Source organism: Magnolia sinica, chromosome 1 (genome assembly GCF_029962835.1).
Source record: "Magnolia sinica isolate HGM2019 chromosome 1, MsV1, whole genome shotgun sequence".
Classification (NCBI taxonomy): Eukaryota; Viridiplantae; Streptophyta; class Magnoliopsida; order Magnoliales; family Magnoliaceae; genus Magnolia; species Magnolia sinica.
The window spans coordinates 94,777,423-94,794,101 of NC_080573.1; the positions used below are offsets into that span (position 1 = coordinate 94,777,423).

A 16,679-nucleotide genomic window follows, 5' to 3' on the forward strand; every position below is an offset into this window, starting at 1 on the left:
TCATTCATAGACTCATGTCGCTCCTCAATAGCCTCATCTAACCCTTACTGAGTTAATAGATTAATCATCTTAATCTTCCATAACTCAAAGTTATTTTTCCCTGAGTACTTCTCAATGTCATACTTTGAATTTCCAGCCATTGATACTTCTCCTTACAAATTCAAATATGTGGCCTAACGTAAGCTTTGATACCACTTGTTGGGTGACCGTGGAAGCACACAGAGTAGAATCAAGAGGAGTAATCCAATCGCACAATCCAAGCACAATAAGAACACAACTATTTAACGTGGAAAAACCCTTGCGGGAAAAAATCACGGCATAAAGCGAGAAATGATCACTATGAAAGCAGAAATTACATAGAGAGAGCTTACCCGATTTGAACAACCTCGAATCACGCCCTTTGAAGCCCTTAGACAAATTAGAAACCTAGAAGTACCTCCCAATCTCGCTTACACCCATATATATATATAGTCAATAGAAGGATCCCAAGCAAAATCAAAAACAAATATCGTAAAATTGCAACTCTATGTAAAATTGCATAAAAATTGTCGATGGCATCAAATAGTCTTCGATGTCATTGAAGCTAATCCTTCGATGGCATCAAAATAATACCTCAATTCTCCAGATATAAAACATGATTTTTTAGAAATTCTCAATTGCATCATGTTATATTTGATGACATCAAGCATCTCCTTCGATGTCATCGAATGCCCTCCGATTGCATCGAAAAAAATGCCCTGATAGTCCAATGACCAACTAGAGAAAATTTGAAAACTCTCAATGGGATCGAGCATTGTTTGATGCCATCGAAGGTGACATGTTGAGTTTAATAAAAACCTGGTTCGAGTGTTCAAGTTCACCTGATCAACTAGATATCGAGTCGAGTCAAGTCGAGGATGTGACTTGTGGAAGTGACCAATGATATCAGCAGTCACAAGAGTGAGTTTAGAAATGGCCTTCCATAATTTCAATGGCAAGCTCCATCAGTATATTATATGCACATAATGGCTGTTAAGTAGAATTAATGACACTATAATCTTCCCCATCGACTGGTTCAAGCCACCACTCGCTCCTGTAGTAAGAGTTGGGAAGTCCCAACAAAAACTTAAAAGCCTCCACCGCCCTCTTTCGCTCCCTCTGCTGGTCCTGCCTTGCTTGCTAGTGAACATCCTGTAATTCATCTCGATGTAAATCCTCGTATAGTTTAGTCTTATTTTGAGAAATCCCATTCTCTTCCATGCATACCACAATCTCTAGAGCCTTCTTGAAGAATGCAGCCCTCACACACATCTGCTAGTGAATTAAGCAAGCCTTCATCTTGCCTGATGGGCAGCAAGGAAGGAGGGGGAGATGATGATGCAAATCTATCCTTTATCTCATTCCATAGTAGGAGCGCTTCTCCTAGCTTTCTAGCTAATGCAATCCCATTTGCAAGGTTTCCATATGTGGCTATATCAGGATAAAATTGACGCAGGGATGAACGTGATGAGGTTGATCACCATCTTCCTCAAGGATAACTACTTTCGCAAATTCTACATGGTAAACCCAGCATAACTATGTTGGGTGGCTAAACTAGTTCGTCCTACGTCAAAATCAATGATGGCATGTCAGATAACTCATTCTGGTTTGCGAGATACGTTCGTTTTAAGTTCTGGATGGTCCGAATCACTTACACTTCCGATCGGCCCTTTTCTAATCCATCTTGGCCATGAAATTGTCCGCGACCTGCTCTACATCAGTCCCCTCCACTTCAAAAGAACTCATCCTTGATTTCTCATCCTGCTTTAGTTCATGATACTCGGTCAGGTCGACGACGTTGAAAGTTCATGAGATCGACATGTCATTTGGAAGATCAACAACGTAAGTGTTGTCATTGATCTTTCGGAGGATCGGTACCGGTCTAATCTTTTTATTCTTCAATTTATTGTACATCCCGGTCGAAAATCTCTCTTTATGTAGATAGAACATAACGTGGTTGCCCACCTCAAACACCTTTTGTCATCGATGCTTGTCCGCTTGCTCCTTGTACTTCTCGTTCAAGGCATATAGCTTGGTTTGCACCTCTGCATAAATGCCCATGATCCTGTCTGTCATATGTTCTGCTGCAATGCTCGTGCCTGGAAGCTTAGGTAGAGTGACTAAGTCAAGTGTGTGGTGAGGCACTCAACTGTAAATAATTTGGAATAGGGACTTCCTTATCGAGCGGTTCACCACGTTGTTGAATGCAAACTCTGATTAAGATAAGGCCAAATCTCACTGCTTTGGTTTTTCACCTAAAATACATCGAAGGAGGTTTCTCAATATGCGATTCACAACTTCAGTCTTCCCATTAGTCTGTGGGTGGTAGGCGTTGCTGCATTAAAGTCGTGTATCGAATCGAGTCTACAAAGTCTGCTAAAAGTAGCTAATGAACTTCGTGTCACTGTCAGAAGTAATGGCCTTGGGAACCGTGTAGCCGCATGACATATCTGAAGAATAGATTCACCACGTGTGTTGCATTGAGGGTCCTCTTGCATGGGATACAGTGTGTCATCTATTGAGTGTGAAATATTACATATTTCTCCCTATTTATACCTTGGTTTTATAAACTAGATGGTGCTTAATCGATTTAATTATGCATGTTTTCATGTGTGAGGTGATTTCGAGAGCTTAACGTGAAATTGATGCCAAAAGGAAGATTTATGCTCAAAAGATTATTAAATGAAGATTTCAAGATTTGGAACTCATTAATGAAGAATTCACATGCCAAAGATCTAAGAAAACCAAATGAGGAATGAAGAGAATTAAAGATTTGAAGTGAAGAAAAGGAATCTCGAAATTGTCCTGAAAACCAACATATTCCTAAAATTGTCCTAAAAAGCATATTCTGAAACTCCGAATGTTAAATTTAAGGTGGTTTAAACCTCGAGTCTATTTTGAGAAACTATACAGAGTGTGTAAATTTGTGGCAGTTTCTAGATTTTTCCAACTCGGTGTGAAAGTTGGATTTCCACAACTATAAATAGGACTCCTTGTGATGCTCCAAAGCATCTTTTAGGGTTTGGAAAGGTCTCAAGGAGCATAGCACAAGGGTGGAGCAGCCGCCAAAGAGTTTTTCTTCTTCCTTAATTTATTTTTCATGCTTTGTTTAAGAGATTTGGTTTTAATCATGTCTATGGTTGGCTAAACCTCTTAACTAGGGCTCAAAAGTGAAGCTTGAAGTGTGTTGGGATGTTTATTTTGCTTTGATTTTTGTTCTTATTGAACTTCATTGATTTTTAGTTTGATATTAAAGGAATGTTTTCAGTTTTATATGATTTATTATGACTCAAATTACAATAGATGCTGTGATAGCTTTGGATATCTTCTTTTCCTCCTTTGAGATACTGATTTGGTAAATCCCATTATTCACCATCGTCTCTTGGGCATGGTAGGGTGATGGAATCCCTTCCAATCTTCATAATTCTCCTCCATTGAGAATTAGGTTAATGAAAAGTTCAGTTTTGATTTAAATTGTTTTATCTTCCTATCAAATAAGATAGGACTCCAATTGCAATTGTGTTTATTGATTCAAGCAAGGTAGCATCTTAATAGCTACAAGTGGATCCTTGGCACCATATTTCCCACCTTTAATTGATAGTTTAAACATTATTTACAATTACTCTCTTTTATTCTAGAATTCAGATTTAGATCTTCTTTTAGTTCTAATTCTAGTTCTTTTCAGAATACGTACAAGTTTAGTCCTTGTGGATTCGACCTCGTTCTCACGAGTTATTACTACATCACAACACTACACTTGGGGTTGTGAATAAGTTTTTGGCGTTGTTGCCAAGGACTACGGCTATGTTTTTCTAGAATTAATTGGTATTAGAATTAGGTTAAGATATGATTTATTTTTCTACTATGTTTTTAGGTTAGGATTTTTTTCTGAAATTATTTTTTGAACTAACATTTTTTTTTTATTTTGTAGGATTCCTAACATATCAACTCTTATTCGTTAATTTTGTTCTAACCCTCTCTTTTTTTCTAGATCTCTTATTTGTTTTAGCTTTTATAGTTTTCTTTTTTACGTTTAACTATTTAGTTACTTAAAGGTTGTGCGTGTTTCATGCCCAAGTGGGTTCATGAGAACATTCAACGTCTCTTGAGTGAAGGAGGATTAGTCAAAGGATTGCCTATCCATCAAAGGATTAGAACCACTTGAAATCCTCCTAGTTAATTGAAGTGATGGCTGCAAATCAACCTCAACCTCAACCACCAGTTGAGGAAGTTCAAGATGAAAACGAGGTGCATAACGCAATTATTTACAACCAGTGGGGGTGAGTACACCTTTCTGCATGGTCTTTCCACTTAATGCAGGAAACGTGGATATCAAACCTGGAGTGATACAACTCCTTCTTAAGTTTCATGGACTAGATTCTGAAAGTCCATATTTGCACATTAAGGAGTTTGATAAGATAGTCGCTACATTACACATTTCAAATGTATCTGAGGACACAGTGCAACTTAAATTGTTTCCTTTTTCATTGAAAGAGAAGGCCAAGACGTGGATGCACTCCTTAAAGCCAAGATCCATTGGCACATAGGGCGAGATGACCCAAGAATTTCTTAAAAAGTTTTTTCTGTTTCATAAAACTAACACTTTAAGGAAGGCAATCATGAACTTTGCCTAAAAATAGGAAGAGACCTTCTTCTAATGCTAGGAAAGGTTCAAAGATCTCACAAATTCCTATCCACATCACGGTTACGAAGTATGGCGAACAATAAGCTTTTTCTATAATGGATTAACTTCACCAATGCGTCAGTTAGTAGAGATGATGTGTAATGGTGATTTCATGAACAAAGAGGCCGATGATGCGTGGGATTACATTGATCAATTGGCAGAAAACGCGCAATCATGGGATACCTCTCCAAGACTCACCACTTCTAAGCCCACTCAATCAAAGGAAATGAGAGGAATTTATGTTCTAAAAGAGGAAGATGATATAAGTGCAAGAGTGGCCAATCTCACAAGAAAAGTCAAGGCCATGGAACCTAAGAAGGCAGAACCTATCAAATCTAATAAGGCTGTGGAAGTTGTTTGTGGTATTTGTGCTTGTGACATACATACAATTGAGAATTGCCCAACAATTCTTACTTTTCAAGAGATATTGAATGAGCAATCGAATGCCGTGAATAACTACCAAAGACCTTTCAGAGGACCCACCTCAAATACATAGAATTTTAGCTGGAGAAACCATCCAAATTTCAGTTGGAGGAATGGACAAACAGCTAACCCACAAGAGGCCCTTACCCAATTTTTAAATCAGAAGAGGCCCCAAGAGGATATGGTTCAAAAATTCATGAAAAACGAAGAGCTATTCAACTAGAATACAATACAAGTATTCTAGGATATCAAAACAACAATGGGAATGTTTGCATCATCCAATGAAAGGATTGAGTCACACTTAGCGAGTGTGGAGAAAGGGATGCCTCCAGCCTAACCTCTCCCGAATCTAAAGCCACAATGTGAAATTAGTAACCCAAGCTCTTCAAATCAAATTGAGTAAGCCAACTCTATCACCACTCTTAGAAGTGAAAAGACAATTGTAAATTTATTCCGGTAAGGGATGAAAAGCCTAAGGACCCCGAAGAAGATAAGAATGATAGACCTAGCGTTACTCCATATGGGTTAGAACCAGAACCTCAAAGTAACTCGATTGCGCCATTCCCTCAATGGTTGATTGCACCAAAACCTCTATCTATTTCTCAGGATATTCTAGAGGTGCTTAAACAAGTGAAGGTCAACATCCCTCTACTGGATGTCATTAAACAAATCCCTTCATATGCCAAATTTTTGAAAGATCTATGCACTACCAAAAGACGACAAAACATACAAAAGAAAATCTTTTTGATAGAAAAAGTGAGTGTCATCCTCAAGCAAGATGTGTCACAAAAATACAAAGATCTCGGTAGCCCGACCATCACTTGTATAATTGGGAACTATCGGATTGAGCATGCACTTCTTAACTTGGGGGTGAGTATGAACTTGATCCCTTACTCGGTTTATGAACAATTGGGTCTAGGTGAATTAAAACCCACCCAGACCACATTACAACTTGTTGATTGCTCAGTTCATGTATCGAGAGGGATAATTGAGGTTGTGTTGGTCCAAGTTGATAAATTCTACTATCTAGTAGATTTTATTATCCTGGATACTTAACCCATCATAGATGTGAGCACTCAAATTCTCGTCATTCTTGGTTGCCTATTCTTTACTACATCAAATGCAATCATTAATTGTAGGAATGGAATTATGAATTTATCTTTTGAAAATATGACATTGGAGCTCAATATCTTTTTCAATATGAGTAAAAAGTCAGAGGATGTTGATGATATCCACGACATTAACTTGATAGATTCTTTTGTGGAAGATAGAGCAATCCTGACTCTATTCTTTGACACTCTAGAGACGTGCTTGACTCACTCCCCTAATTTGGATGATGACACTATTACGGAGATGGATGTCATGCTTGATGCTATGCCAGTACTTAAAGTTAACCGGTGGAGGCCACAATTTGAAGAATTATCCCAAACTAATGTAGTGCCTCTACCATTTAGCCTCAAAGCATCGAAGCTTGACCTAAAACCTTTGCCCTCTGATCTTAAATATGTATATTTAAGTCAAGATGAGACATACCTGGTGGTGATTTCTTCCCACCTTAAACAAGAACAGGAGAGTATGCTTATCTCTACTCTTATTGAGTATAAAGGAGCCCTTAGATGGTCGATTGCAGACCTCAAGAGAATTGACCCTTTGATTTGTACTCACCACATTCATCTTGAGAATAGTGCAAAGACCTCCCGACAACCACAACGTCGATTAAATCCAAACATGAAGGAAGTGGTTAAGGCCGAGGTACTTAAGTTGTTGGATGTGGGTATGTAACAACTCACATCTGAAATTCCTAAACTTTAACTTACCATGTAGAACAACACTACCAACCTTTCAAAGAAGTAAATCAAATAAATCGACCCATTTAAACCATAAATCCATCTGATCTTGAACCAGTGACAAATAGTAAATATACTAGCACTAACGAACGGTCCAGATCGTACTGATCGTGGCGTGGGTCCCACTTTTGACATTGTGCATGAGCACGATATCATGCACTCCCGCAGTGCATGGGACCATTGCTTGGTCAAAATCGGGGCTGACCCGATAGAAGCTAGAAAAAGCAGGAAATTCTTCTTACTTTCTCACGTTCAATATTTCAAACGAATTAACTTCGTTCATCAATCCGTAACGGCCCACCTCCAGTTGTCGTCTCTATGATCAGGATCATCCATCAGGATCGAGGTGGCCCACCGACTGTAACACGTCCGAATTATACGTAGTATTACCCGCGCACATACACAATCATCCACCCTGATCAGTAATGCAAATGCTCTCGCTGCGTGCTGAAATCCGTGTCACCCAGAACCACATCAGCGGCACCTCGCTGGCAAGTCCGTTTGCTCAGGATACTCGAAGCTCTCCCATGCATCCACCATAGTCCTGGTCACACCTACGGTTTCCAAAATAAGCTACCTATCCGGCAAAAGGAGGAAGGAATAAACGTCATTTTTAACAAAATCCGATCTTAGCCACTCAACTTCTAGAAGGATCGCTCAACCAATCTTGGACATCGGCCTTAGGGCTCTTTGAAAATCTCATAGCTAGCCAAGAAATCAAGGAGAATCTGACGAGATAATAGCTCGGTACAAACAGCCTCCATGCGGCTAATCGTGCTTGATCCTCAGCCCTCTGTCACCGTACAGTGGACCCCACATGTATCCCAGGGATCATCCGAACCGTCCTAATGGCCCTGATCATTGAATCAACCGGACGTTGCAAAACCGCCATGGCCAATGGGTCATCTTCCTCAATCTAACCGTTGGTAGCGCATTCCAAAAGGGGAGTCCTTCCTTTAATCCGAGATGTTCATCGTGTGACCCACCCCATCTAATGTCCATCAAGGACAATTATATAGACCCATGCACACGATCCGACAATTACAAGGACCTGATGATAGGTTTTCTTGACATCAAACAAACACCAATCTCTATAATTAGCGGTAAAAATATCTAGAAGTAGAAAGGCTATAAGTAGCTAGATGTTAGGGCATTTTTAAGGAAGAGAGAGAGAGAGAGAGAGTAAGAGAACAAGCAGCTGGAGCGAATTACAAGCCTCTGTAGCAACTCAGCTCAGCCAAAGTAAGTTAGGGGCAGGTCCGACTCATCTCCCTGCAAAGAGAGAGAGAGAGAGAGAGAGAGAGTAGGAAGGAGAGAAAGATAAAGAAAGGAGAGAGAGAGCCAGTTGCTGGAACAAGTTTCCAGCTACTGTCACCACTCGACTCAGCCTCTCTAAATGAGCGAGTTAGTGTCATGTCTGACCCATTCATTTGCTGAGGAGAAGATAGAGAGATAGAGAAAGAGTGAGTGTAGAGGAGGAGAGAGTGCATGTAGGTCTGAGGCAGAGTGCTACTGGCACAGACCCGACTCGGTCTGCACCAACTGAGTCAGCTCTGTGCTGATCACTGCTTCTTCCTCATCCTGCTTCCGTCCGACGACCCTTGTGCAGACTCACCGACCAGGAGATCGGGACCATGTCAGATCAACTCAAATCGCCCCAATCCGATCAACTCACCTGAGTTTTTTTGAAAACTCTGGACAAGTGAAGTTCACAAACAAAGTCCCGTTCGTGAGCTCAATTCGGTCATACTCGTCATGACTCACACCCCAACTTCCTTCACCATCAGTGCAGGTATCGTCGATAGACCCATTTCTTTTTAAATTAATTCCATCAGTTTGTAGTAATACAGCACTCAACTCGTTCACGAGTTATCTCGGCAAATACCCAACCGAGTCTAGCATGTGTCATCTCCAAGAAACCACGTTTGAAACTGGCCAATAAGGCCCTTAGAGATGTCGCTGATCCCCTGAGTTAATTAACCCAAGGACCGATTGCAAATGATCCCAACCATCCCCTCATTTCTATGTTCGGTGCCTAGACCGAGTTAACTCAATGATAACGCGTCGAAATGATGCATCTAGGAGTACATCTAACTAGCTACACGAAGAGGTAATCACACCTCATCCTAACTCCTCCAACAACCAAGAGCAATCACCACTCAGGTATAGAATCAACACCTGCTCCCTAATTTCAAATCTCTCAACTCAGTTATAAGTTGACCCACTCAGTCACTTACATATGTTGAATCTAATCTGATCTTAACTGGACATTAAGGACTCTTGCTAGAAACCCGAAGTATTGCTACAGATCTGGGACCCCGGTAGCTGACTACCATAACAAGTAGTTTTCCCCAAATTTGAAACTCTCAACTAGTTGTGGGTTGAAGAAGTCCAACCGAGTCAACTCAGTTGTGACTCACTGGAACCTTTTGATGCCTCCTACAGGTGTTGTTTGCAACTGATATCCTTGAAAGATACTTTCCTTCAATCAATTTCAAATCAAGTAAGTGAAAGCAACCTCAAAACAACCATAATCGATGCATGAACTAGAATAGAAATTCATTCTTAATTCAATGATTTAGGAACTCATAAGCTCATTTGGAGAAAATTCAAATCAAGAGAGACATTCATTTAAGGTGAGGGATATCCCACATGGCTTCCTCATTTCATTAAATTCTAAGATAGCGTTAAGCCTAAAAGCATAGTGATATTATAATTGTGTAAATGTTGATTTTACTCCCTTTAATCTTGAATTGATATCACTAATCATGTGAGAATGTTTATACCTTGTTGCTCTAATTCATCTTATAGAAGTTTGTATCATACTATTTATGCCACATTTGGAATTGCCTAGTTATATGTACACATCTACTAATTGTATTAAGAAGTAGGGAACCTTGTTTCCATTCAAATGGTAAATTGCTCCATAACTCATTATATATGCTAGACTCATTCTAACTTGAATCCAAGATGCATGAAATCTTAGAATAGTAAACTATTTCTTTTATTCCTATTTGGTTGTGTTGAACATGCGTTAATACATAAAATTTCCATTTATCCAAGTCCTATATGTAATAATTATGTGATTAAGATTTAGTCTTGCATTCTCTAAGATTATTCTAGTAACTGCTCAATTTTGGGCATAGTTCTGCTAGTAATGACAAGAGTCATGATGCTTTAACTCATTCTCAAGTTGTCCAATGAAGACTAAGTGTGGAATGTCACCTTTTGTGAGATGTAGAATGAACTTGTCTCTAATTTAATTATACTTGATATGTCACATTTATGGGCCCTCATTTGGACCTAGAGAAAGAACAAAAAAAAGGCCTTATGTTGAGCTCATGCTTGGATGTTTGATATTTTATTAAAAGACCGCAAGCTTTGACAATGTCTATGAGAGAAATCTTGTTAATCATATGGAGCATACATGAGTATCATGGTGCATGACATATGATCTTTTTCGAGTGTTTAATGTAAGCCACGCTCTGGTTGATTTACTGAAAGTTTCTATCACTTCAGTTAACTCATAGAACATGTGCATTTGTGCCACTTTGGGCGCTCTTTCTTTACATGAGGCTTTTTCGGGATTAGACACTCCTCGGGCATACCCCGTGTATTTTTCTAGGAGATCCTTGGGCGCACTCACCTGCATGGTCTTTTCCGGGTGGCTAGTTCTCCTTGGGCATACCTTTGAGTACTTTTCTAGGTGACTAGTTCTCCTTGGGCGACCCTTTATTTTGACAGCTGGATGTGCATCCCTAGATCTGTGACTTTATCAACATTCATATATCCATACATTTACATACAAGTTCATATTATCCTCATTATGATTGAATATATTTGGTTTAAATTGTTTTGGAATGACATGATATACATGAATTCTTGCAGAAAATTCCCACTGAGTTTTAACTCACCCAATCGTGTGGTTGCACCAAATAGACACAGGTATGATGGCGGAAGGTGGCACATATGATGGGACTCCTGGAGTAGCTAAGGAGGAGTATGGTGAGGAGGAACTGTACGATGATGGAGTCAAGCTGCTGGAGCTCCACTAAAGACATAGGATTTACTGCTTTACATTACAGACTCTATAGCTGTTTATCTTTGAGTATTGTAATTAAATCCCTTGCTGAGGGATCTCACTTTACTTCCTTACTTCCACTCATGTATGATGAACTCTTTTTATTAGTTTATACAGTAGTTACCTTTTAATGTTATGAAGTTTGTTAATAAGTATATGTATGATAGTTTCATTTTATGACGTAACCCTCGGGTTCTCGTACTCGAGCGATCATCCGCGGGTTATGAGAATCAAGGTGTTACAAGGTATCATATACTCCATATCTGATAGGCAATGGATGAGTCTAACTCAGGTGGTTCCTAAGAAGTTCGGAATCACCATCGTAGCCAATGCCGATAATGAACTCGTGCTTACTAGAGTTACTACTGAAATTGCGGTAATGACTGCTTTAGTTGAAGTGGGAATATGCTAAGATGTCCTAGAGGGGGGTGAATAGGACTTTTTAATATTTTATGATAATTAAAAACCTATCAACCCTATCCTGAATAAATATGCAAGTGTTAGGATTTCTTCAAAATAACTCTAATGGCTTCTATGCCAAATAGAGGATTCAATCACAAAACTATTTAAAGAATAAACAAGATGCTCAACATAGTTTATGATGGATGTGACTGTGTGTGAGGTGTGATTCACTTAGTTCCAAATAATCATGTGCATATTCAATATGAGAACAATCAGAGAAATCACACAAACAGTAGAAGTAAATGGCAATCTCAAACACAGTCATTTTTATAGTGGTTCGACTACGTGAATACACCACTTTCGGCAGACATACTCAACCCCTGAATGTACCGGATCTCACTAACAGAAGTTTCAAATCAGGTTCACCTCAAACCAGTATAACCTACTCTAGGCTAACTCTAACGGGTCTCCACGACACAAGTTTATACCCCACACAGGAGTAAGGGTCAACACATAGCACCTAAGTTTTAGGCCACACAAGCCAAGGATCCACACAAGGAACCTACCAATTTATGCTCTCATAAGCAAGGGTCAACACACAACACCCAAGTTTTAGGCCACACAGGCCAAGGATCCACACAAGGAACCTACCAGTTTATGCTCCCATGAGCAAGGGTTAACACACAGCACCCAAGTTTTAAATCACACAGGTTAAGGACCTACATAAGGACCTAAGTTTATGCTCTCTACAGAATAAGGGTCAACACAGAGCACCCCTACGTACACTCCTGTCGGAGGCCTCCTATGAGGACCTGAAAGGGGTGAGAATCACCTTTAACCTAATCCTACAAAAGGAATGATCACAAGGGTTCTCTGGACTCTAATGACTTACAAATAAGTAGATGAGCCCCATTAAGTATGTTGATGAAGATCTCCTTCTTTGACGATGAAGAATCTTCAACTCCCTTGAACTGCAACTCAGATGATGCTCCAATGTAAGGCAACGGGTTGGGTCAAGGTTATAATGGAATCCTACTCTATTAAATGTTTTCCTATAAAGGAGACAGAGCAATTCCAATCATCTATGCATTCAAGGTATCCTAGCTTAATGATTTTCCATTAAAATGGTAGTTGTAGGATCCTTGAATGCAGAAGTTCATTTCCCAATCCACTCTATTGAATATTAATGATGAGGGTAGATTGAAGGATGAACTTCCATGAGAGAAAAGGCTTAGGATATATGATCTAGGTTTGAACACACAAAAGCACTCTCTATTTTCTCTCAAAACAACCAAAGCAAGATCTTATTAAATAGGTAAAAAGTTTCAACGGATATAAAACAGTTATATTTTTGACAGAGTTTGATATCATCGAGCCGGGTTCGACATCATCGAGCGTATACTCTCGATAGCATCGAATGACCGCTCGATAATACAAACTCAAACTATCAAACGCTTTTGAACCTTTTTGCCAACTAGTTGAGGGAATCGAACACGCTTCGATGTCATCAGATTTTGAACTCCAATTTCATCAAAACGAGGTTCGATTCCTTGACATTTGAAAATGATAGAGTAGATGCCTTTGAAAAAAATAGGTATTTGATATGATCGAGGATCCTTTGATATCATCAGAATTTGAATATCGATGGTATCGATGACGGTGTCAATTCATTGAAAATTTTAAGAATTTTCCTAAAAGCTTGCTGGATGATTTTTGTCATGTTTCGATGACATCTTCCTTATATCGATATGATCGATATTTGAATATCGATTTTATCGAAAGATACTCGATACTTGAATGATTTTACCTGAAAACTTACTGGACATATTTATGTCCCAATCTGATATCATCGAAGGTCTGTTGATATCATCGAGATTTGAATTTTGAGGATATCAAGTCTCTCTTCGATATTTCGAGACACACATGATTTGCCTTAGCAGAATATGGGACACAACTGACCAGATGTCGATTTTATTGTGACGTCTCGATGGACTTGAGATTCAAATTTTGATGATATTGAACAATCCATCGATTTATCGATAATTCAATCCAGAGTTCTTTGTAGTTGCTGGACATCAGAAGTCCTCCATTCGATAATATCGATATAGTTTCGAGGACATCGATAACAGAGTTCGATTTCATCGAACAACATGTCGATAAATCGACAAAGGCAAAAAACTTAAAAATTTTCCTGATTTTGCAAATTAGTTTTCTTACCAAAAACCCTAAGACGTTCTATCCATTTTTAAGGGTTTTATATACCTGGTGTTTTGGGACAAGGGATGTGAGGCTAAGGTTTACCTTTGATGAGTTCAGGCATACATCCTATTGAGGCAGATGCTTGAACAATCTTCATATGGGGCTCTCTTGTCTTGTTGACTCAACCCTCGCGCTAATTGACAAACCAGGGCACTTTCAATCTCCCCCTTTGTCAATTACATAACAAAACACCCTAGAACAACTTCTAGACCAACACCCTAAATTGTGTGTACATGAACTTTACACAATTTTACAAATCTATTGAGTTCACACATACACACGACTGTATCCTGTATCCTTCAGTAGTAGCTGCTCTCCCCATCTTCTTATAGCTGCTCCCCCTAACACGTGTACCACCATTAACAAACAGATACACACAATTTTCCTCCGGGGTGGGATTTGTTCTCCCCCTTTTTGTCAGTCATTGGCAAAGGGCAATATAGTAATGTATGTTGACTGAAGTTGAAGCATATGGGAGAAGCAAAACTCAGATAGTATTTCAAAATAGAATGCATAATTAGAAGAGATAGATGTAAGAGGCACATCCTAATATAACACTTATGCAGACCAGGGCATGAGAGAGCTGTGAATTGAACAGACATTAGCAGGATAGACATAAATCACAAAATCAATTCTCAAGTGATAAGGAATATGCAGAAGTAAGCAAACACAATGTATACCAGTATTCCTTAGACTTTAGTGCATAATTGAGAGCAAAGAGATATGGTAGCAAAGATATATGAATTATAAATTGGCTACCAATAGAAATATCCAAAATAGAAACTGCCCAAGCTTGGCAGTATTGTAACATCTATCCAAACCAACAAACATAAATATCTAGCCCATCCATGGGCAACCAAAAACAAACAAACAAGTATTTTCCTCACTCAAAGGATTTCCATAAGCCATCCCAAAAAGAAGAAACAAAGAAAAAAAAAACTGTCAAACATGTCATGTTAGGTAGCCATCACATACACACATAAGAGCGTAAGGAATTCATAAAGATATTCATGCCCAAATGCTGAGATGAGTATCGAGTGTGTGTGATGGTACGAAGACTGTCGATGCTACGGTGGAGGGGCTGATGAAGACGATGTTGTATCATCTCGTCGGCAAGTTATCAAATCAACTAATTGTTGCACCGACTGCTGCAACCCAGCCACCAATCTTTCCAGAGCAGTGAACCTTGCATTCATCATCTCCTTCATCTGAGTGACTTCCTACAAAGTCGTTCCAATCTGATCTTGATGTAGTTTGAATCTTTTTTCCTGCACGGGGTCGGATGGAGACGGAGCTTGCTGCGATGCGCGAGGGTCACCTTCGGCCATTTCTGCTCCTTCAGCTTATGCAACCCCCTCACCCAGTTCACCTTCTTCATGAATCCCTTCCTCAGGTTGATCTTCGGGATATCGGTGGAACTTCAAATCCATCTTTTTAATGTTATTTTTGTTGAAGTGTTGGAGAGGAAGTTCCTGATCATTTGTTACCAGAAGACCGATCATATCACATATCACGTGAATAATCCGAGGGTAGGGTAAATGGACGTCTCAAGAAGTGTGAATTGCATACACTAACTGGTGAACAATCAGAGTGGGAAGGCATATCTTGATCCCAGTTGCTACACAATATACTACCATGGCCATGAATCCTGTAAGGTCTACTCGATTGGTACTCCGAGGGTACATGTTTGAGGCGAAGATGTCATGCAGAATATGATACATAGGTTCCTTGAATTTTACCTTTAACGCATTACCTTAGTGCCAAGGAATATCCCGACCATGGTAAAGAAATCTCGTGACCTTAGATCGAGTGTCAGCATTTTCAAGGTCCAGGTCAAAGAGACCGACTGGAGACAGAGTGAGGCCAAAGATGCTTGCAATAGATTTAGGGGTAATTTCTACGTCGACATCCCCAATGGAAATAGTATAGAAGGAGGTTCTGCCACTGGAGAGTGACTGGAAGCAAAGAAGTTATAAGTTCTTTCATAGTGACATGGGCCGCCAAAGTCGAGGAAGCAACCAATCAATTGCAGCTAATAGCGGTTCCAGATTGTATGGTTTCAGGCACTCCCTGTCAATTCTATTCATGGACCATCTTTCTTCTAGTATATTTTCTCAGAGCAGGATTTACCCTAGCAGGAGGAGGGACCGGTGCATCATATTGGGACCCACCACGCGATGTTTGTCTTGTTCGCTAGCATGTTGGGGTCCCATGATCAGACGCCCTTGCCCTTTCCTTTAGAGCAAGGACTTTTTGTCTAGAGGATCTTGAGGATTCTCCAGGACCGGACATTTTTTCCTTGTCCTTTCCCATTGACCGGTAACCATTGAGAGAGAGATTTGATGAATTGATGATCTTATAGACAGAACTTCTCTCGATAATCTAGAAATACCAAAAGACACAAGATGCAATCTTGAAGATTAGGGAAATAGACGAGGTATTATCGGATTTTGATGATCTTGGAGACTTACAGATGAAGAATCACGTAGAACGGCTGAGGAAGGTGAGCAGCAGAGAGAAAACGAGCTTCGAGTGATGAAATGAAAATTTTCCCGCTCGTCCGCCTTTTATCGGGCTGTAAACTTTGATATCATTGAACATAGTTTCGATGATATCGATATACCCCATTCGATGTTATCGAAGATGTCCTTAGTAACATTCTCGCACATGTGACTCTTCTGATTCCAAAGGGGTGTCAATGATATCGATACTTGTTCGATTTAATCGAGGATCCATACGATTCATCGACAGACATATCGAAGATGTACATATATTTCATTTCAGCATTTCGATGATCTTTCATATATGTATAACTTAGTATGTTTTCATATTAGATAGTATACACATCAAAATTTGTACAAATAATGTACCATCCAAGATTATAAACATTAATAATTTTTATGCACAAAAAAGAATGAGGTGAAGAGACCTCAGATATAACAAGAAAATTCATCAAAATTGCATC

The 16,679-nt window shown here is 39.4% G+C and overlaps 1 pseudogene; it reads right to left on the reverse strand.

The window, feature by feature from the left end:
• Positions 1-1,011: 1,011 nt before the first annotated feature.
• Positions 1,012-16,679, reverse strand: part of LOC131247833 (pentatricopeptide repeat-containing protein At3g09650, chloroplastic-like) — a 66,255-nt pseudogene continuing 50,587 nt past the window's right edge.